Here is a 23,332-nt window from a genome sequence, read left to right as displayed (position 1 = left end):
GCCTTTTGTAATTGCTATGCTAATACATAAAATGTAACCAATATAATGACTATTATTTTTAGATTCATGTTTTGCTAAAATTTAATTAACTATAAATGTAAAATTAAGTGAAGCTCAGCATTAAGTGAAGATAAATTACTTTATCTGGTCCTAAATATAATCTTTACTTTTAATGTACACCTGGGCCCAAAATAGTGACATATAATTTTTAAACAGTTTTTGTGGGAACATTTTGTCCTCGCAAGAATAGTAGTGTAAGAAAACACTCACAGTTATTTCATATCTTCATTATACCATCTGAGTCGGCGGGGTCCCCCGTGACTAAGCTACAGTGTGTCACAAAAGATTAAAATGAGGGAACGATAAGGGGAAATGTGGCGCGTATGAATAACAAAGGTAAAGGCATGAATGGATAGAAGGTGATTACAGATTAAAAGTCTCACAGGGCAAAGCAAAGAAAGAAGAAATGAGTGGAAAAGGGGGAAGCGGAGGTAGAAACACAGATCCCACAGGCGCTCCTCGTTTTCTCGTCCCATGCTGTGAGCTGCTGTTCTCTGGTAAAAGCAAAATGATTAACTTGGAAGACTGAAGTCCCACCATACCCAGCGGCAAGAAAGCGCAATATAAAATGGGACTTCCTGTAAAAACTTTCAAAATTAAATCATATGAGGAAAAAATTATTACTGTTCATTCCAGGTGTGAGGATCATCCAAGAGGCACGCTGTTGCTCTTGACTTCTTAAAACCCTGATAAGCTTATGTAGGAGTCTCAGCATCATCCACCTGTGATGTAAAGGTTTGTTTGCTTCAACAGAAATTGATTGGAGCATTGATTAGTGCCTGTTGTGTAGAAAGCTTTGGAGTTGATGCTAATGTGACATTCTGATCTGATTCATCAAGAATGAGTCATCATCATCGTCATCATCGTGCCTCTTCTTTTCCATCTTCTTCTGTTGAGTGCCCAAAGAATGAAATATTTGGATGAATTAATAAATCCTTCTTTAATTCTTCATATCATAAAATGTATTTTTACTATTTAAAAGCTGGAATCACAACATTTATTTTTTAATACCTGATAATATCCTGGATTTATAAATGAGTCCAATTTTGATTTTAACCTCTAACATGACAGGTTGATGTTTAAGCATATTATATTGCATCATTACCACTATTATGTTTCACGTAAAAGAAAACAGATCGTAACATCTCACTTCCACCATAGCTTTGATAAGAAAAGCCCAGCTGATAGAAAGCAAAGAGCTTTTCCAAGTGTTTAAGCACTTTATCAATAATTCCCTCATTCAATGCATTATTTCAATTTGATCTTCTATGCTGGATAAGAGGATAAGTAAAGTGTTTTTTCTCTTTTAAGGTGGGAAACGGAGGGATGGGGGGGGGGGGGTTATCTGACATACACTGTTGTTTATAGCTTCCACAATCACTTCTTATTATAACTTCCTTAGAGTAGACAAATAGCTGCACATAGTAGTGTCTATATGATGGAAAACATACTGTCCTTTTCCATTATCCACTATGTGCATATCTTAGTCCACCTTAAGCCTTGTTTTAGCTTTTCAGAAGAGGCCTCCTCACCCTTTGAGACCACTAGGACACAGCATTCTTTTGACTTGACTTTTGCTGAATGGAGTCTCGCATTATTTATTAAAATATTCTTTATCTATCATGCCATCTTGTACAAGGCAACAGTTTCCACTTTGTGGGACTTCTTCTCACTAAACAAAGTTTAATTTGGTGCTGTGCTCTGTTTCATCTGCCTGATCTTGCTTTGAAAACAAAGTTGGAGTTTCCACCGTGTGCTTTATACCTCCATGCACTGCCTCCTTAAGTCTTGCACCCAGAAACATCCTCTGTGATTACCCAGATTATCATCTGGCCACTTAGCACTAATGCAATGCTTCCCGCCATCACAATGCTACTAAGTCAACTGTAAACGAGATCCATTTTAATAACAGCTGAACCAAGACTGCAAATTGGCTTTAGATGAACAAGATTAAAACCACCACAGGTTCAAATAAAAGCTGCTTCTTTGGAAGGACGTTGTAATAAAATCTGTCTTTTGTACATTGAATATGTACGTTCACTGGCCACTTTATTAGGTACAGCTGATTATGTTCTCAGTGGCAGAAACTAAATCGATTTAGTCATATAGACAAGGTCAAATCGAGCTGTTGAAATTCAAAGTGTGTATCAGACTGAGAAATAAAGATGATATACGTGACTTGGCCAAGCTGACAGGAAGGGATGAGTAAGTAAAATTATCATTTAGGACAACCAAGTCGTGCAGATGAGCACCTCTGAAGAACATGTCTTTGGCCCATTGGAGTTTTGTTGCATCCCTCAACACATCCCCATCTTATGAAAGTTCATTCAGGCAGTATATCTCTCCACGTCAAAAAGTTCAAATCATCCCAAACTGGTTCCTTGAACATGAAAATATAGAAAATGTCAAATGAGCATCTTTGGGATGGAATGGAATGGGAGATTTACATAATGTATATGCAAAGACAAACCTACCAAAACTCTGCAATGTCATCAATATGAACCAAAATGTTTCTTGCACCTTGTTGAAACCACATCACAAAAAATTTCAGCATTTTCAAAGACTGAAAAGGCTGAAAAGGTGTATCTAATAAACTATCCTGTACATTTTACTGATCCAGATCAATAACGATCTAAGTCGAGACTAAACTGCTTCAGATTGCTGACCTATAAATGTATTCACCATTCAGCCAAACTAAATGACAGCTGTTTGGCACAACTGTACATCAGAGAGCACTTTTCAGGCTTTTACTCTGAAGGCCAACATTTAATGCCACTCTGTACACGCTGCTGGCTTGACGCATCTCTCTCGCTCTCTCTCTCCGCGCGCCGTGATCCAGCGCGGTGCCGATGCTTCGTTAAACCTGGAGCCGACTTCAGAAACACTGAGCTGCGTGATAACCGGAGAGGAAACCACATTAAAAAAAAACGAAAAAAAGTCTGCTATTTTAAGGTCGTTTTTCCATGGAAGCCAGAGTGGAAGGAGACCAACTCAGAGAGAGGATTGCATTCACAGTCTGTGCAAGTCTGTGTTAAGAGTGTGCGCGCCTCGGACTCCCACTCAGTGATGTAAAACGTGAAGGTGGATTTTGGCATGTGGCGGAGCAGGTAAAAGGTAAGACTCGTGATACTTCATCGACCATTAAATTGTTGTAACACTGATAGATAGATAGATAGATAGATAGATAGATAGATAGATAGATAGAGATATATATATATATATATGAGAGAGAGAGAGATACATATATATTTATATTTTTTTTAAGCTCAAATTCATATTTCACTTCAATCCGTGACGAACATGAACAAAACCCTTCCGGACTCACTCATCAACTGGGCGATAACTCGCGAAAAAAAAGGAAAAAAAAAAAAGAAAAGATATTGACACTTGGTTTCATCAGCAGACTATAGGCGTAGTCCCTCTCCGGGCAGGAGGTGTGAGAATATTTTCAGGGGGGAAGGATGCAAGTTATTCAAATAAGTAAATAAATAAATGCGAACAGGAGAGCTGATGAGGTCCCCATGAGGTCTGTGGTGGTGAATGGAGATAAAAGCTCTGCCTCTGTTTTGGGAGGGATGTAGGTGTTGAGGGAAGAAAGGATGCTGGATTGTGATCACACTTTATGTATCATACCGTATGACTGAAAACTCAATATAAAATATAAAAAATATATATACATAAATAAATTTTAAAAGACAATCCACCGCCTGCATGAATGGTGACGCCTGTGGATGTGACTTCTTTCCCCCCCACTTGAGATTGTTGCAGCAAAGAGATCGCATCTATACACTGTCTGACATGATGACACCAACACACTTGACAAGGTGGAGAGATAAAAACCCTCCTGTGCTGCACGGCGGGGGATGACACAAGCTCTGTATGAAGCTGGTGTTCTGCTGTGAGTCAGTGTGGCCCTGCAGCAGAGGAACGCACTGAGGAACACAGTTCTTTTTTTGTACCCCCCTCAGAGTGGACCAGGATCCCTAAAAGCCTGCGGGGATGAGATATAGTGTAGATATCCCTTCATGCGGATGAGTGTTTGCAAAAAACCCTCACTTTACACGCGCCTGTTCTGACCTTAAGTACGAGAAATAAGACTGAATTATAAATGAGTTATGCTCAGCCAAGGGACTCTCCAGCTACTGGCTCTTCTCTGACTTCCGTGGGCATTAATTGAGGATGGCATGGCTACAGTAATTGTGTGCAAATTGAATCTGGCCATTGTTATCTTCATAATAGAGAGCATAGTTCAGGGGAAATAACCAGAAATGCATTTGTAAGCCTTTTTTTAATTACTTTTTTTTTTTAAAAAGGGAACAATACTTTTGCGTTCCAAAATCCAAGGCCACAGCATGTAAGCATTTGTTCAGTGTGCTCACCAAAGTATGGTTTTTAGAAGTTTTCTTGTAACAAATGAATTTAGGTGCACGGAGGACTCTGCTGTACCTCAGGGCTTTCGGCCAGTGCTGCCCTGCTGTATCCAAGCAAGAGGGATGCTAATGGAGGGGTTGGAGGGGGGATACAGGCGTTACCGCTGCAAGATCGAGAGAGAGTGATGCTGAGCGTGTGTCTCTGAGAGAGAGAGAGTGTGGGTGAGTGTGTGGGCATTTGTGTGTGTGAGGCGTTTCCATGGCAACCTGTCAGGGGTGTGTTTGGTCCCGGGAGATAGAGAGAGGGAGAGAGAAAGATGAGACGAGGAGAAAACTATCCCTTGTTAAGGGTTGGGGGGGGAATGAGATAAGCTAATGGGGGGGGGGGGGGGGGGGGTAAGGTGGGATTGCCTCCGCCCCTCTGTCTTCCCCTACCACCCTATCAACCTTCTACTGTTTATTTTCTCCAACCCTGACAGGCTTCCTTTTCCCTTTCCCTTTCTCACATCTCTAACTCTGTTCCCTTGCAAGGAAATTTCAAGGCTTGCCGTGTCTGTGTCTTGTGTCACATGGGAGGATTTCTGGGTAATAACCAAGTGCACAAAACTCATCTGAGGAAATCACCGCGCCACCACCGTTTTCTCCTGACTTAACTCCCAATCAACCTTCACGCTGCCTCAATGTAATCCACAGCTGGTCATACTTACCATGACTGTATTCTTGACCTCCACAGCCTTACCAATCAAGCTCAGCCCCCCCTGTTTTTGTCCCTCATTGTGGGTGCGCAAACTAATGAGTTAACATCCCACCCGCGTAGCTGCACACAAACCGCCTGGCTGATTCTTGGCACCTTTATTTCCCTCAGATGGTGCCAATAATGGAGAAAAGCAATGCCAGTGTTTGGGTTTTATGCACTGACTGTTAAGCTCTGTCTTACATGTACTGATTCCCTTTATTGGCATTAGTTGGATTACATTAGAAATCCAACTTAAACCAAATGGAAGAATATAGGGATTGATTACATGCTGCTGCAACAAGTGTGACAAGGATTTTTTTTCTGTTATTGTTTGTGATCTAACAGAAAATAAGAGAAACAAGATCTAAGGCAAGGCAAGACATAAAAGACATAAATAAAACATAAAAGGGATTTCAAAAAGGCAAAAAAAAGAAAAAGAAGCACATGCAAACCAAGGACAGAAGAAAAAACAAAATAAAATATAACATTAGAAACTAAAATAGATTACAGTGCAATCACAAAGTTACACCTACAGATATGATGTGGCTGATTTCCCTCCATCCTTAAGCATGCAAAAGTCAGCCCATTTTTCTTGATCCTCCAGATTTAAATGATAATAATTAAAAATGCATCTCACCATTTATTACCAAAACGTCTGTCTTAATCTAAGTACAGGCGAAAAAATATTCTTTGGCATCATAAACATGAAGCAATAATTTTGAGAGAAATACAAGGAAGTGTATAAAATATTTATAAAGAGAGATATTTAAAAGTGAATATATATACCAATGAACGAATCAAGTAAATTTTATTTGACCAGATTCCATTAAAGCTCAAAATTAACAGTTGATTGAGAAGCAGTTTCATGGCCATGTGAGGCCATAAATTAAGTAGATTAAAATCTTATTATGATTTTAAATGTATTACTCGCATTTGGTAGCAACTTCATGCAAGTGACCGCGGCCATAATTAGGCAAAAAAGTAATAAACTAAGCCCATCAGTGAGAAAGCAAAAAACATTCAGTGGCTGTTTTAAAAGTAGGGAATGAATTTGTCTTGATGCATGCTCAGTCATCCAGGAAAAGAAATTCCAAACACTCCTTTGATTGCAGCTATTCCACTGGCCACTGATCAATGGTCTTTGATCAGTGAGTGTTGATCAATTGTTATGACAATTTGCAATATAAATGATAAAGAAACTGACCTCACAGCCCTTTGTTTGCCAGTGGTGCTAGTTTCAGTCATTGTGCAAATGACCTGCAGTCACTTGGATGAGTGACGAAATGCAATGAAAACGCTGCGACCAGATGAATCAACTTTTCGGGATAAGGAATGAATTGACCAGCTCACTAAAAAGCCTGAGAGCTTGGTGTGGCTGTAGCTGAGGAGGCAGAGCATGTGATCTATTAATTGCAGGTTTAATCCCTGACTGCTGCAGTCTGTATGCCAACTTGCTGACTGACGCATCACAGTTCTGAATGAAATTATTTTTACAGGTTAAACCGAGATTAATTTGTACCAGAATGATGGGAATTAAAAAGTGTGGAGATGGAAAGAAGCAGCTCATCATTCCAAGCATATTACATCATCGTTCAAACATGATGTTTGATTGATTTGATTTTATTGATTAGCATTCAAATATATCAATGAATACAGAACAAAAATCTACCACAAAGCAAGAAAGCATGAGACAAGGCTAATCAAAAGGTATTGGCTGAAGCATTTGCTTATTCAAGATGGCGTGAATGTTGTGTTAGCCTGCAAGGCTGACAGGGTCACTAATTTTTACTGATGATGTGACTGCTGATAAAAGTAGAAGGTACTCTATGTTCAGTGCAAATGGATAATAACTGAAAGCATGCCAAAGAAAAATCAGCCCAAGAGGCAAAGAAAGTGAATATTCTTCAATGACCACGTCAGTGACCTGACCTCAGCCCCATACAGCGGCTTTACAGTGACTGAACCACAAATAAGCAGGAAGTGAAGGTGGGTGCAGTAAAGGCCTGCCAGAGTATTTAAAAGAGGGGATTACAGAAGTTAGTAATGTCCACAGGTTTTAGACTTCAGGCAGTCATTAGCTACAAATGATTTTCATCCAATTATTAAATCCATATATTTAACATTATCTTAGTCTGGCCCATTACTTTGGTGCTTCTGTAATTCCTCCGCATTTATTGCAATACTTAATTAAACCACTTAAGGGTGAAAGTCTTCACTTTAATCACATCTTGGTTATATTGTTTAAAATCGACTGTGGAAAAATGACAAAAATTGCGTCACTGACCATTTAGTTATGGACCTGTCTGCGGTTTCCAATGACATTTATACTAAAAATACTTTTATCTAATCAGTTATGGTTTCGATTATAGTTTAAAAATAATTTTTGCAGAAAAGGAGTTTTGGCATCACTGTTACACCAGATCTTTACGCCATACTTGGCTGATTTAGAAGGGGATGTATCGCACCTGCCTCCAAAAGCCACCAACTGTTCATCTGCACACAGATCAGTACCAGTTTTTGGATAAGTGCACTACAAAAATATACAAATATCCCTAATGGCAGGGCCTGTCTGTCTAATCTGGTTGCTAAAAGAAAAGTAGACAATTTGATTCATTATAGCAGGAATTTTTATGATTAGAAATATAATAACAGTGCACATGAATGTATAACTGGCATCATAAAAGAGGTCACTTGGTCAGTTGAAGGTCTAATGTGTTTTGTTCTCAAAATCTCTCATCATGGAGAAGCAGGAGATTTTTTTTTTGTTTCATCTTGAATCTGAATTAAATATCATCCACGTGGAAGTTTAAATGTCATTTTCACCGAGAGCCCATTTATTGTACTTCCCAAAGTAACAATAACTCAGAGACTGAGCTGAATGAGAGTAAAATCATTTCCATTAGCAAAAACGTCTTTGCCCTTCCCATTGATGTGCTCTTTTAGAGATAATCCACAGTGATAAAAAAAACCATTAAAAATTATATTCATTGTTATTATCCAGCTACCAGGTGATCTGTTACTGCGACGTGCTCAGGTTTCAACCTTTCCACAGCCAACCGGGTTACTATTGAGGAATTTTAAAGTAATTGTGTAGTTAATCACGGTGATTCTTAATGAGAGCCTGCAGTATGTGTACAGTTTGTCAGAAAATCAATACACCCCATAGGTGTCAAACACATTCTCAGGATATTAGTGCACGTTAAACTGATCATTCTGAAATAACCCATTATGACAACCTAAAACAACAGATGGCTGCTGAAAGGCAACATTATTAATGCAAGGCAGATTTGCAGACAGAAACTTTAATTACTTAATAATTACCATGTGAATCAGTTTTATCTACACCATTAATAATTGATTAAATATTGTTCAGTTGCCACTTTTCAATCCCAGATGTCAGAGCCTCCAACTAACACACACATGAATTATATTAAGACTTTAAATTTCCAGGGTTTTACATGTAATAAGGTCAATAAGGTTTCCCAGTAACACTACAATAAAAAGCAAATGTTTCAGCTTCTGAATTGTCATATACAGAATGCTTAGAGAAGAAGTTTCATGGACTTCAATAAATAATTCTTTTTATTTGAGTAATATAATTAACTTAGGTCCTTTTGTGCAGGTTGCTCTATAATGTTGGAGTTTGTTTCATGTTCACTGTGTTTCACAGTCAGGGAGGAAGACTCTCCTCTCACTTAATCTGACTGGAAAAGGAAGAAGATATGTCAAGTTAAATAAGTCTTCTTGCTGTTTTCTATTAATATCTTCATAGCAAAATATATTCTTAAATTTGAGTTTAAGCACTAACGTTTAGCCCCAGTGGCAAGATTATAAATCTAGAAAGGATAAAGCAACGTGGCATTTATGTTCATATCATTAATAATACAGTATATTTTAAAAGGGTGCCTAGCAGACGCAAAGGTGTAGAATATGAGAATTTTATGTAACTTTTCTTAAGAAAAAAAGGAAATGGCTATAACAAGTGGAAACCAGATAAAAGCCCCCAAATGTTTAGTCAGAGAGATGCGATAAAACACAAATTAGTTTACTTTTTTTTTTTTAACTACCCTGTGCTAAATGGCTCCATATCAGAAATAATCACACTCGATCTTAAAGTACTTTGAGAAGAACTAACTTTATTAAACGGTGTATAAAATAGTTGTCTAATCCAAGGAGTCCCAGATAAATCAGCGAATAATGACAAGAGCCATGACTTCCCACTCCTCTTCTGAATATAGATGTGTCCAAAGCAAGAGGACAGTGAGGACTCTTTTCATATTAAGCAACACATTAGCGATGCAGCGAGCTCCAGAGTGCTCGGTTGTTATTGGAGACGAATTTTTTGTTTGACAGGCAAGACGAGGCCAGTGTGTGGGGCCCTTTTGCTGGAGTGTGATTAGCATTGCAGATGCTGGTTTCTGTAGGCGTCAGTTTCAACAAACTCAAGGTTCCCCGTCTCCAGTGCACGATTAAAATGTAACAGTGATGCGTGGTTAATTCGCAGGAGCAGTATTATGCTGCAACACTCAAAGAGCCTATTTTTTGCTCAGGTGTATATTGCACCTCCTCCTGCATGGGCTTTTTTTGCACCTCCTCTTGCACATAAATACACACAAGGGCTGCAACCACACGAGTTTCTCTGTGCTGAAGTCTAATATGTCTCAAAGCTGCCAACAGCTATTACTTTCTGCAGGTATTCAATATCAAAAATTAATGTGTGAATATGAAAGGGAAATGAGGGGATTCGTGACTTTCCTCGAGAAACGAAGGTAAAGATGAATTAATTTTAGTATTAGAATTTAGCACAGAAAGCAAAAGTAATAAGAATAACCACTGGCATGATCATAATAACCGTAATAATAATTGGGATGATCCACAATAGTCAGTAATCCTCAGTCCTAATAAATAAAGGGATCATAAAAACATCATCTTCGTGTAATTTAGGTCCATTAAGGTTATGACCCTCCCACAGACAACCAGTGTAGTATTGATCAGCTTTAAAGTATGTGATCAATCAAACCGCATCATATCTGTTAGTGTAGACAACAGTAGAAGCTGATTCTTAATGAAAGCCTGCAGCATCGGGGCCATTTATCAGAAAATCAATATACACTATTGGTGTCAACCTACGCTGTATACACACAAACACACACAGTTGGACATGGGTCCAGCTTGTAGTGGGTGTTCTGTGTGTGCATGGGTTGCCATTAGTATAGGAAGTGCAGGCAAAAAAAACCATCATTGAGCTGTGCTGTGTGGCATTTTAAAGACTAATATATTATTCATGAAGAAATTTGATTGTCTGTAGTTTTTTATCCTCTTACACTTCATCATTATGTGTTCATTTGTTCATAGCGATATTAGCTTTGGGGTAGTTTTGGCATACAGCCGGTTTCTTCTGTTTAGATAAAAAACAACCTTTAGATTTACCTACTTTGTTAAACTGCTTTGAAACTCAAATATCCAACTGAATACACGAGTAAACTGGCACCAACTCAATGCTTTTACATATGTAGAATTGGTCAAAGTGACCAGAAGAGTTTCTAGGAGGATGTTGGAAACTCCATAACCACCTCTGGGGTTCACACAGGATGGCCCAGAAAAAGAAAAAATCATGTAAAGGTGTGTGGGATAGTTTCTTGGCACAAATTGGGCCTCTTAGGACCAACTAAGCATCATTTAAATGCCACAGCCTACCTGATTATTATTGTTGCTCATGTCTGCTATCTTGCAGGGGAATAACAGAACACGTCACTGAGTTAGGATCATTTCAAGGTGGTTTCTTTAACACGACATAGAGTTCACTGTACTAAGCAGTCCACACTCACAGTTTCCACATCCTAGTCTTAGATCTTATATAGCACCTTTGGGATTTTGGTGTGATTTGCATCATGAACGTGCCGCTGATACATCTGCAGCAGCCAAAAACCAAAATCTCTGAAGAATGTTTCCAACACCTTCTTGATTTTATGATACGAAGAATTTAAGCAGCTCTGGAAGAGAAAAGAGGGCCCAACCCAGTACTAACGATATGTACCTAATGAAGTGTCAGGTGAGTGTAATTTATAGCATCTTGGTAACCTTTTCACTACTGTAGTAATTGGGACTGTATAACTGTATTATTTAGGAAATTACTCAGAATACGTGGTGTGTAACATACGTTGTTGTGATTTGACAGCCCACGTTCTTCCAAGAGATTGTTCACTTATTAAACAAGACCTGCGTATATGCAAACTCATATAGGCACAACCTAAATAGGTATATACAAAAATGTTGCCATGGTGAGCTAGAAGATGCTACAAAGTTTTGTGACATACTGCATTCTGAATGTTGTAAGGGGTTAATTTAATACCAACTGTGAAGCTTTCAAGTAATTTCCATGCGCAAACTAGTGATGGGTAAAATTCAAGTTCCTCCTTTTCTACAGTGAAACATTTTCAGGAATGCTTACATAGTTTAAACCAGACAACAGGAACCAATAATCGATAGCTGTTCTTCCATTCATGCCAATAATGATCTCACTGTAGTTCCATCCTGCAAACTTAATGTATAATATTTTATTGCCTTAATGCAAGTCAGTGTATACTTTACACATATTGTAGCATTGCAGATTGTTGTGACGATTGAATGAAAACACCTCTGAGGTGCTAAAAGTCAAAATGTTTAGAAGTATCTGCCATTCTTGCTGCTATATATAAATGCGCTCAGCTCTCAGCAATGTCAGGAGCAAATAATGGTGCACATCCTTTCCATTGAGAAATGAGAAAACATTGCAACAGGCAGGTCTCTGGAGGACACTCTTGCAAGAGATGCCAGTAAAATTGGGGGGGAAAGCACAAAGAGTTCTTCAGGTTAGTGTGGGCAACCTTCCTCTGGCACTGTCACAAACACAGAGGGAGGCTGACATTAGACACTTCCACGATATGTATTCTCAGGGTTGGGACTAACGCGTTATTAAGTAACGCGTTACAGTAACTACGTTATTATTGTGGTAACGAGCACGGTAACTAGTTATTATGCCAAAATCAGGAACGCATTAGTCGTTACTGGGATTTAGATAGGGTCGTTACTCGTTACTTCGTGTGGTGGCTATCGCGGAGCTTCCACAGATTCAGTAACATTAGCAAGTGGTGGAGGCAGCAGGTGGATGGATGAAGGAAAGGGGACGCAGAAGGAAAAGAGACCGCCGGTCCAAGTGTGAACTGAACTTCAGGTAAGAAGTTATGACCTGCAGTCTCTCTGGGTCAGATATAAACCAAGTTTAGGTGGAGTTTATTTTCGTTATTCTGACTTTTTCCGTACTGCGTGCTAGCTAGCATGACGGAGTTTCTATACAGCTGGGTGGTGCTATGAAGTTAATGATGTTGAACTTTATTTTGTTCATAAGTTATTAGAGTTGCCAGCCGTCCCGTCTGGTATTCAGAGAAAATATTACGCGTTTCTTATTGAGGTGAAAAGGAACAGTTTGTCCCGTAATTCAGCTACAATGAAAAAGGCACAAAGCTGGAGTTATTCTGTGTCTTTGCTGCACAGCTGCCTCTTCTTCTTTCATTCTCCCCCCTCCCTCTCCCGTTTCTACTTCAATCATGAAAACTGATCAATGATCAGCTGATCGGATTTTCTCTCTTGTTTGTTTATCGCTCACTTTGCGCCGAAAGAGGAAACCAGCAGATGTCGCGGTAAACAACAGCAGCACATTTAAGCTTGATCAGCTATTGTTAGAATTTATTTAATATTAATTTCTCGTATCAGCTGATGTTTGCTGGAGCCACAGCTGTAAACCTGCTGGTCATGATATGGTTTGGTTATCTGGTGAGAGGGAAACATGAAGATGAAACCAGGAGATGTCCTTACTGAATCATCAGAGCTGTGATGGAGAAACAGGTTTACCTTTTAGGTGACATGAATGAGTTGAAGGGAAGTTATGAACTGTTTCTGAGAGACAAATAACCCCAGGATCCTTTTTTAGGTAGCTGACAGCTGGTAACTGTGCAGGTGCGGATCTAGCAAAGTGTTGCCAGGGGGGCATGTAGGGCATTAACAGGGAAAGGAGGGCACAAAGAAATACTTTTCTTTCTTATTCTCATTTAAAATGTCTAGCTTTTAAAAAATAATTATGAGTCTTACAACAAACGATTGACAGATTGATACATATATACCATCAGAACAGTGTACATCAGTGTCACAACAGTGTTTATTTTCATTCAAAGGCTTTATGATTTTTCCTATAATGGTGGGCCGGTCTCTAGTCAAAATGCCCGGGCCAATTTTCTGTCCCAGTCCAGCCCTGTATGCAGCTCATCTGCAGTCTGGTGTTGCCTACATCTTCCTATTCAGAAGGCAGAATTTCTGAGTTCTGAGTACAATCGAAAGCACCACGACTGCATTTTTTGTGTTGCATGTAAAAGGCGCACATGACTCTGTGACGTAGGCTAGAATCATGGCAGCAGTCAATGACGGTCCAGGCGTGGGATTTCTCTCGTGGAAATATGCATTATACATTATACATTATATTTTCCTTTCTATTGGTAGGTGGCACAGTGCACTTGTGGCAAGTAAGCAAGCTAGAAGACTGGCAAAGTTATGGAAGAAACACATTAACAAGAGAATTCTGAGTAAAACCAAAGTTACTTTCCCTAGGAACTAGTTACTTTGAAAGTAACGAGTAACTTGAAGTAACTGAGTTACTTTTGAGAGAAGTAACTAGTAATGTAACTAAGTTACTATTTTAAAGTAACTTACCCAACACTGTGTATTCTATATTGTTTATGAGCACAGTTTGTAGAAGCAGCTTTTTATAAAGTGGTGCGTTCATTTACACTTTAGTGCAAAGAGTGATATTTTCCTGCACCTGTGAATTTTTCCGAGCTTAGCTAATGAGAACTTATGAGAAGTTTCAGTATTCAGTGTTTCTCCTGGGTAGAAACAGCCTCAACATTATGTTGCACCATCCAAAGTTTTTAATTCTCTAAACTTGTTAGCTGCTTGTAGGTTAGTAGGAACTCAGTGAACCCTTTTAATTTTTAAAGTAACTTTAAATTCAATAAAAATTCAAGTGCCAAAATTCTGGACTACACTAACAATACACATGAGGCTTTTCTCAGAACCAAGTTAATCCCAACATTCCCAACAATAAAGCATGCCGTTTAATCACAGTGAATCATGCTAGCTGAGTTTACAAGCTGCTGCTGCTAGCATTAGCTCCTAAGCTTCAAACCACTGGGTCATGTTAAACAGCTACATTTTAATGGATGTGCCCATGTTATATACAATATAATTAATTTGTTAGCTAGTCTGCACAATCTCCACACCAAATAAAGATTTATTACCGGTGTGAACTGGCTCTATATACAACAGCAGACACTTTATTAGGCACAACTTGCTAGTATTGGGCTGCCTTCAGAAGTAGCTTAATTCTTTGTGTGAGAAATTCGAGAAGATGCTGAAAACAGTCCTCAGAGACTTTGGCATTGACACGATAACGTTGCAGTTGCTGCAGATTTGCATGTGCATGATGTGAATCTCCAGTTCCACCACAGCCTGTGCTCTGTTTGATTGAGATCTGATGCAGGAAACCAGATTTGAGCTTTGTGCACATTATCCAGCCATCAGAAAATGGGTACTGTGTGGTCGTAAAGGGATGCAATAATACTCAGGTAGGCTGTGGTATTTAAATGATACCCAGTTGGTGCTAATGGGCCCAAAGAAAATATTTTTATTCCATTACACTGAACCCATCAGCCTGAACTGTTGATGCAAGACACGGTGGATCCACACTTTCATGTTGGTTACACCATCTGAGTGTTGCAGGGGACATTGAGACTCATCAGACCAGGTAATGGTTTTCCAGTCTTCTAATGTTGAATTTTGGTGAGCTCAATTTCCTGTTCTTGGCTGACGGAAGTGGCAACCGCTGTGGTTGTCTTCTGCTGCTGCAGCCCATCTACTTCAAGGTTTGACATTTAGAGATGCTCTCCTGCAAACCTTGGTTTCCAATGAGTTACATTTGCTTAATGGTCAGCAATGTGGCCATTTTTCTCTGGCGGCTGGCATCAAGAAAGTATTTTCTCACTAAGAAGTGCCGCTCACTGGATGTTTTCTCTTCTCCTCTCAGACCATTCTCTGTAAACCCTAGAGATGGTTCTTTGGGAAAATCCCAGTAGATTTCTGAGCTACCCAGACGAGCCCATTTAGCATCAACTGCCACACCACATTCAAAGTCACTTAAATCACCTTTGTGTCACATTCTGATGTTCAGTTTGAACTTCAGCAGGTCATCAACTAACACAGATGTTTTTATGCTTAAATGTTTTGCATTGCAACCATGTGATTGGCTGATGAGATATTTATGTTCTCGAACAGCTATACCTTATGAGTATAAATACAACTGGGTTAAAAATGAATTGAATTACTTTATAACACTTTTTAAACACTCTAGATTTTCATGATGACAGGATTCAAACTGATTAGATCATTTCACAGCTTTTTGAATTGACTTATTCCAGCAGGGACCAACAGGAGAGACGAGGAATTAAGTGTGACATAAGCCCACAGCCAGATTCGATATGAGAATATCAGACTGCCTGCGAGCCCTCCCACCCTCATCTCTTTTCATTCTCAACAGTGAGGTCCGTAACCCTGCATCTCCAGGAGTTCTTCCTGCATCTGGCCCATATTCTATCATTAGCTCCCCCGCCCCTTCTCCCCCACTGCCTCCCTCCATCTCTGTTACTGCAAATTCACTTTAGTCACATGTACAGTAAAAATGATAGAAATGCATTAGGGCAAAATAGATAGAACATTGTGCAGGTGATAGAGTATAAAGCCCAGAGGAGTCTTTGAAAGCAAAACAAAATGCAGCTGAAATGAGCAGAGATGGGTTCTAAAGACTTCACTGAAATGGACAACAGAGGGGAAGTGATGGCAAAGGGAGCAGCGCGGCAATGTCATTTCAGGTTGTCAAACTCTACAGCATGAAATTAAGCAAACCAGGTGGGGAGAATGAACGTTAGAGCAGTGGTAGGTGAGGGGGAGCTTGATTCAAATCAGAAGTTTGACTCTTTAATGCAAAGATAAACTGCCCTGAATTCAGGATTCAAAACACAAATGCAGCTATGAACGATGTGCAAAGCAAATGCTGAATCTTTTTGCTTTCATGTTGCATTTTCTGATGCTTTTGCAGCAGCCGGGAAAATAAATGAAACATCACCCTGTGAAGTAAGAATAACGCAGCATCTACACAGTGGATTTCTTTATGAAAGAGTTCAATGAATAGCAAAATAAAAGTCTGGTATAAAAAGACACTATTCACATTATGCTTCCCGAGCGTAATAAATGACACCAGGTGATAGGCAAACACAAATCAAACTGATTTCCTGACATCATATCCTCGGTAATAAAAACAGCTGCTGATTGCCTGTCATGTGTGATAGAGGGAACGAGACCGCCTGCTGTTGCACATTTCAGAACAAATATTGCTCCGGTCTCAGATGGTCAACATGGCTTTATCCACCTCTGTGACAGGACGCGAGATGGCTTTGCTTGAGCGCTCGGTAATAGCACAAATAAAAAACAGTAAGTGCTGATACAGAGAGGTTGTTTGTTCGGTGGTAGAGAACAGATCGGTGCTCCTGGGGAGCACCTGCTATACTGTAGTAACGACCCTGTCAATACGATTGGCCCACAGAGCTTCAGTCTTAATGCACTCACCCGCTTGTCATTATAAAGCACTTGAAAGAACAGAGAGGCCATTATATTCACAGTGTAGCACCAGTTGTGGAGCCCGTGGCCTCTCAGCTGTCCTGTTGCGTGGACACCAACGCTCTGGCTGATCCTCTGTCTGAGAGCACACTCCTTGCCGTGGGGGCTGTTTGGCTGGTTGACGGCCAAAGCCGCAGCTTCAGTGGCTTTTCAGGATGACAGCATTGGCACCACATGTCTGCAATAACTGTGTCCTTCTCTGCATCTAACGCAGAGATGTGCAGAGCTGCCTGTCAATTGGGATAATTATAAGTTTGGCTTGGTGATTTTTTGCTTTAGAAGTATGGGCTGTATTTAAAATATAGAAAAGGCCTTTGGCTCTGCAATCTTTCCAATCTCCAGCAGGAGGCCTTCCCCTTCTCAACTCATCACATTGTATGCAAGTCTATGAAAAAATTGCCCTACTAATCATTTGATTTATGAACTCAGTAGACATTTTCACAATGAATTTATGGTCTCAAAAACTAATTTTTACTTTTATTTAATACAGCACAATGTTCATTTTGTAAATTATGCTCCCATTTAGAGTAAATTTAGTGATAACTGCAAGCACATTCTAGCTATTTGTGACTGACAGCTGCTACCATGTGAGCATGTTTACCTCACTTATCACCTCCTTTAAAAATAAATGCACCCCAAGAGCCTCCAAAATGGGTGACATCTCTGTAGCTGCATCATGCACTTTTTTACAGTCTAGTGTAGCTATGTTCACACGTGCACTGCAGCGCTGAACTGAAAGTCTGTGTGATTCACTGATGTGCAAATATATGCGAATATATTCACAGCTAGCTTGTGGTCTTTCTGAGTGGTGCCTGCTGCACGTTCTGCCCAGGCAGCATCCTCACCTAAAAAAGTATTTTCAGTAGTGTAAACGCTCTGCAGACTTTGTGTAGTTTTCCTGTCTTTCTTCTCCCGACATTGTCTGGAGTTCACGTGTCAACCTTTATTTAGCAATAGATTTGTTTTATTTTTTCATTGAGTTTCCTCACCTGTAATATTTGTGCTCATACGGGGAGGAGTGCGTCTCAGAAACTTTTGTTGCTGAAGCAGTTCTTGTTACTGATGTGGGCCCGAATACATCAAAGATGCCAGTGACAACCACAGATAACTTTTCATCAATAATTTTCACTTCATCCAACTGAGCAGAAAACTTATTTACAGTGGAAGACAGGCAGAGATGAGGATGACAAAGGAGCAGCGCAAGTAATTTCATTCGAATTCCGTTTGCCTCCGTTGTACCGCCGTGGTGGCAGAAATCTCAGCAGCAGACATCTCAAAGCCTCAGCAAAAAATATGAAAAGGTAGCCAAGCCATAGTGTGAGACAGTGAGTGATAGCGAGAAAGTTTGAACTGCCCTCTCTTAAAAATTCGGAGCCTGTTTTACATCAGAATGAGATCAAAAGTTTTCAGATTTTGGGGAAAGTGTTGTCACAATGTGAGTTGTTTGTTTTTTTTAGTTACTGTTACTGCAATGAAGGCAAATTTAATTATGACGTCGTTGCAAATAAATACCACAACTGCAAGAAATTTTACTTTTAATGATTTCAGCTACGCGTTTAGGTGCACCAGGTCTGTCCAGCGTCTTCCCCCGCCACCTGATCCAACTCACCACCAGGTGGTGATCAGTTGACAGCTCAGCCCCTCTCTTTACCCGAGTGTCCAGAACATATGGTCGCAGATCTGCTGATACGATTACAAAATCGATCATCGACCTACGGCCTAGAGCGTCCTGGTGCCACGTGCACTTATGGACACTCTTATGTTCGAACAGGGTGTTCGTTATGGCCAAACTGTGATTAGCACAGAAGTCCAATAACAGAGCACCGCTCGGGTTCAGATCAGGGAGGCCGTTCCTCCCAATCACGCCCCTCCAGGTCTCGCTGTCGTTACCCACGTGAGCATTGAAGTCTCCCAGCAGGACAACAGAGTCTCCAGGTGGAGCACCCTCCAGCACCCCCCCCCCCCCCCCCCCCCCAGGGACTCTAAGAAGGCTGGGTACTCTGAACTGCCACTCGGCGCATAAGCGCAGATGACAGTCAGGACCCGTTCCCCGACCCTAAGGCGCAGGGAACAAACCCTCTCGTCCACCGGGAAAAACCCCAACGTACCGGCAGCAAGCCAAGGGGATATTAGGATACCCACCCCAGCCCGCCGCCTCTCACCAAGGGCAACTCCAGACTGAGACAGAGTCCAGCCCCTCTCCAGGAGACTGGTTCCAGAGCCCAAGCCATGTTTAGAGGTGAGCCCGACTATATCTAGCCGGTACCTCTCAACCTCACGCAGGAACTCAGGCTCCTTCCCCACCAGAGAGGTGACATTCCATGTCCCTATTGCCAGTCTTGGCAGCTGGGGGTCAGTCCGCCAGGGCCTCCGCTCCTGGCCGCCACCTGGCACACAATGCACCCGACCCCTATGGCGCCTCCTGCGGGTGGTGGGCCTGCGGGAGGATGGGCCCATGTCTCCTCTTCGGGCTGTGCCCGGCCGGGCCCCATGGACTAAGGCCCGGCCACCAGACGCTCGCCCTCGGGCACCCTCCCCAGGCCTGGCTCCAGGGCGAGGCCCCGGTAACCCTATCCCGGGCAGGGTAAACTGTTCCCTCGGTGTCCTTTTCATAAGGGTCTTAGTGAGGGTGTGCTGGGAACGTCTAGCAGAGGCCCCAGTCCGCGAGATCTTCAACGCACACCTCCGGCAGAGCTTCAACAGCATTCCGAGGGAGACTGGGGACATTGAGTCCGAATGGACCATGTTCAGCGTCTCCATTGCCGAAGCTGCTGCATTGAGCTGCGGCCGCAAGGTGGTTGGTGCCTGCCGTGGCGGTAATCCCCGAACCAAATGGTGGACACCAGAGGTGAAGGGAGCCACTAGGCTGAAGAAGGAGTCCTATCGGGCTTGGTTAGCCTGTGGGACTCCGGAGGCAGCCGACAGGTATCGACAGGCCAAGCGGAATGCGGCTTGGGCAGTGGCTGAAGCAAAAACTCGGGTGTGGGAGGAGTTCGGAGAGGCCATGGAAAAAGACTTTCGGACTGCCTCGAAGAGATTCTGGCAAACCGTCAGACGTCTCAGGAGGGGAAAGCGGTGCTCTACCTGCACTGTGTATAGTGCTGGCAGAGCGCTGCTGACGTCGACTGAGAAAATTGTCAGGCGGTGGAAGGAATACTTCGAGGTCCTCTTTAATCCCACTGACACGTCTTCCGAGGAGGAAGCAGAGTCTGGGGATGAGGGGAATGACCCGCCAATTTCCGGGGGCGAGGTCACTGAGGCAGTTAAACAACTCCTTGGTGGCAGAGCCCCTGGTGTTGATGAGGTCCGCCCCGAGTTCCTGAAGGCTCTGGACGTTGTAGGGCTGTCCTGGTTGACACGCCTCTGCAATGTTGCGTGGAGATCAGGGGCAGTACCTGTGGACTGGCAGACCGGGATGGTGGTCCCCATCTTTAAGAAAGGGGACCGGAGGGTGTGTTCCAACTACAGGGGGATCACACTCCTCAGCCTCCCTGGGAAAGTCTATGCCAGGGTGCTGGAAAGGAGAGTTCGTCCGTTAGTCGAACCTCGGATACAGGAGGAACAATGCAGTTTTCGTCCTGGTCGCGGAACACTGGACCAGCTCTTTATCCTCTCCAGGATACTTGAGGGTGCATGGGAGTTTGCCCAACCAGTCTACATGTGTTTTGTGGACTTGGAGAAGGCATTCGACCGTGTCCCTCGGGGTGTCCTGTGGGAGGTGTTGCGGGAATATGGGGTGTCTGGCCCATTGCTACGGGCCATTCGATCCCTATACAACCGTTGCAAGAGCTTGGTTCGCATTGCCGGCAATAAGTCGGACTCGTTCCCGGTGGGTGATGGGCTCCGCCAGGGCTGCCCTTTGTCTCCGGTTCTGTTCATAATTTTTATGGACAGGATTTCTAGGCGCAGCCAAGTGGCGGAGGGCTTTCGCTTTGGTGGCCTCAGAATCTCATCTCTGATTTTTGCAGATGATGTGGTTCTATTGGCTTCATCGGGTGAGGGCCTCCAGCTCGCACTGGAACGGTTCGCAGCCGAGTGTGAAGCAGCGGGAATGAGGATCAGCACCTCCAAATCTGAGGCCATGGTTCTCAGCCGGAAAAGGGTGGAGTGCCCACTCCGGGTCGGGGATGAGTTCCTGCCCCAAGTGGAGGAGTTCAAGTATCTCGGGGTCTTGTTCGCGAGTGATGGGAGAAGGGAGCCGGAGATCGACAGATGGATTGGGGCTGCAGCTGCAGTAATGCGGACGCTGCACCGGTCCGTCGTGGTGAAGAGGGAGCTGAGTGTAAAAGCGAAGCTCTCAATTTACCGGTCGATCTACGTCCCTACCCTCACCTATGGCCACGAGCTGTGGGTAGTGACCGAAAGAACGAGATCGCGGATACAAGCGGCAGAAATGAGCTTCCTCCGAAGGGTGGCTGGCCTCTCCCTTAGAGATAGGGTGAGAAGTTCGGCCATCCGGGAGGGGCTCAGAGTAGAGCAGCTGCTGCTCCACATCGAAAGGAGCCAGCTGAGGTGGTTCGGGCATCTGACAAGGATGCCCCCTGGGCGCCTCCTGGGTGAGGTGTTCCAGGCATGTCCCACCGGGAGGAGGCCCCGGGGCAGACCCAGGACACGCTGGAGAGATTATATCTCTCGGCTGGCCTGGGAATGCCTTGGTATTCCCCCGGATAAGCTGGAGGAGGTGGCTGGGGAGAGGGAGGTCTGGGCCTCTTTGCTTAGGCTGCTGCCCCCGCGACCCGGCCCCGGACAAAGCGGATGAAGATGGATGGATGGATGGATGGATGGATGATTTCAGCTACAAAATGCCTTTTGTAAATTTATGATTTTAAAGTCTTACGCAACTTTGCATTCACTTTACCGTCACTAAACTACTTCTGAATATTTTTTGTTATCAAATCAACAACGTTTTAAGATTTAGTTATGACATAATATCTAATTAGAAATTATAAAAATATTCCATGTTAGGGCAAATTGACTGTAAACACAGCAATCCTAGCCTTGCACACCAGATTCTGCAACACCACACTGAGATTTGAAGGGATAACATGGCTGAGTTTATGTATAAATTGCTGTGTGCAGCCTCAGAGCAAGCTCTGCTAATTTTTAGTAATTTGTTGTCTCTGCATGTTTGCCAAAATAAGTGCATTTGCTGTAATGCTGTAAGAGTCTTGCAATCCAGCTGGCAAACACACCGGAATAAATCTAAGCATTTCACCGTGTAATTGAGGAAGAGCACAGGGTGTCTGCTGAAAGACGGGTTTTCGGCAGAACAAATATTCCGGAGGTGTCTGAATGTTACACTTTGGAGCAGCTGAGTGAAGACGGAGCTGCTGTTGGGACAGTGACAATTTGATGAGAGAACATCCCGAGTTTGTTGCAATTTCCTAATCTCGCAAAATGTGTAAGCTTCCCTTCTCGCCGTGTTTGTCAGCTGCTTTGGGGGTTAATTAGCATAGCGGTGCTGGAAATGGATCCACTGCAGCAGAAGACTGTCCCTTATTTCACACAGTGGACAGACTTAACAATCTCACAGAGACAGCCCAAATTTCAGGAAACCATAAAAGTTATGTTTTGCTAAATACTGTGACTTACCTGCCTTTCTGTAAAATAACACTGTGAACCTCTCGGTTTTGTAACACCTAAATAAAATGAATAAATCCCACATAAAATCCAGGTGTTCAGAGAAAAACTGTATATGGTGTCATATTGTTGACATAATGAGTAAATGCTCTACCAGCTGGAATGAAATGACACTCATTTCTCGCCACTGTGGAGCTGAGAGTTTTGAATCAAAGCACAAGTAATGGCACGTTTTCATTTCAGCCTTATAAAGCTGTCAGCTTCTCTTTAACTCATTATTATTGCTTAAACCATGTGTTCCCTGAAACTCATTGCCCATACAAATGTAGCTACCTTATTACTCATTATTATTTCCTTTTACCTTGTATCTTCCCCAAAGTATCTCTTTGTTTGCTGTGCTTCACACTAGACCGTTTTTTTCTTTATATGATTTCAAGCCCAAAATATGCCTCAGTTTGCGTTAGCATCTCAGCTCTCCTCTCTCACTGTCTCTTTGTTTCGTGCTGTTGCAGGGCACAGTGTTCTTCATGGGGGTTTCCTTTAGAAAGCATTGAAATACTGTCCTTTCATATGCCTCGCTGATTTATTAATTACTCAACACAGCATTTTCACAGTCACAGTTGACATTGAGGATGCATTGGAGTTTCATGCTTGGGTGCAGTTAGCGGTCGCACTGTATGCATGTCGCCCCGGACATGTGCTGTACAACAGAGGGGTGCACCAGTTAGCGCTGTCACCCTAAAGCAAGAATGTTGCATATATGTCTCCCTGCTCGTCTTTGGAGTATCACCCACAGATACACATGTCACGTTAATGAGTGATTTCA

General features: G+C 42.3%; 1 protein-coding gene across 1 annotated transcript in view; it reads left to right on the top strand.

The window, feature by feature from the left end:
• Positions 1 to 2,457: 2,457 nt before the first annotated feature.
• The window catches only part of lingo2b (leucine rich repeat and Ig domain containing 2b), a 42,143-nt gene continuing 21,268 nt past the window's right edge, over positions 2,458 to 23,332 (top strand). The window contains exon 1 of the mRNA XM_004559331.3: positions 2,458 to 3,174. The gene's annotated coding sequence lies outside the window, so the exon portion shown is untranslated. The remainder of the gene's footprint in view (positions 3,175 to 23,332) is intronic.

The sequence above is a fragment of the Maylandia zebra genome, linkage group LG19, assembly GCF_041146795.1.
Source record: "Maylandia zebra isolate NMK-2024a linkage group LG19, Mzebra_GT3a, whole genome shotgun sequence".
Taxonomy (NCBI): domain Eukaryota; kingdom Metazoa; phylum Chordata; class Actinopteri; order Cichliformes; family Cichlidae; genus Maylandia; species Maylandia zebra.
This window is presented reverse-complemented; position numbering and strand designations above follow the sequence as displayed.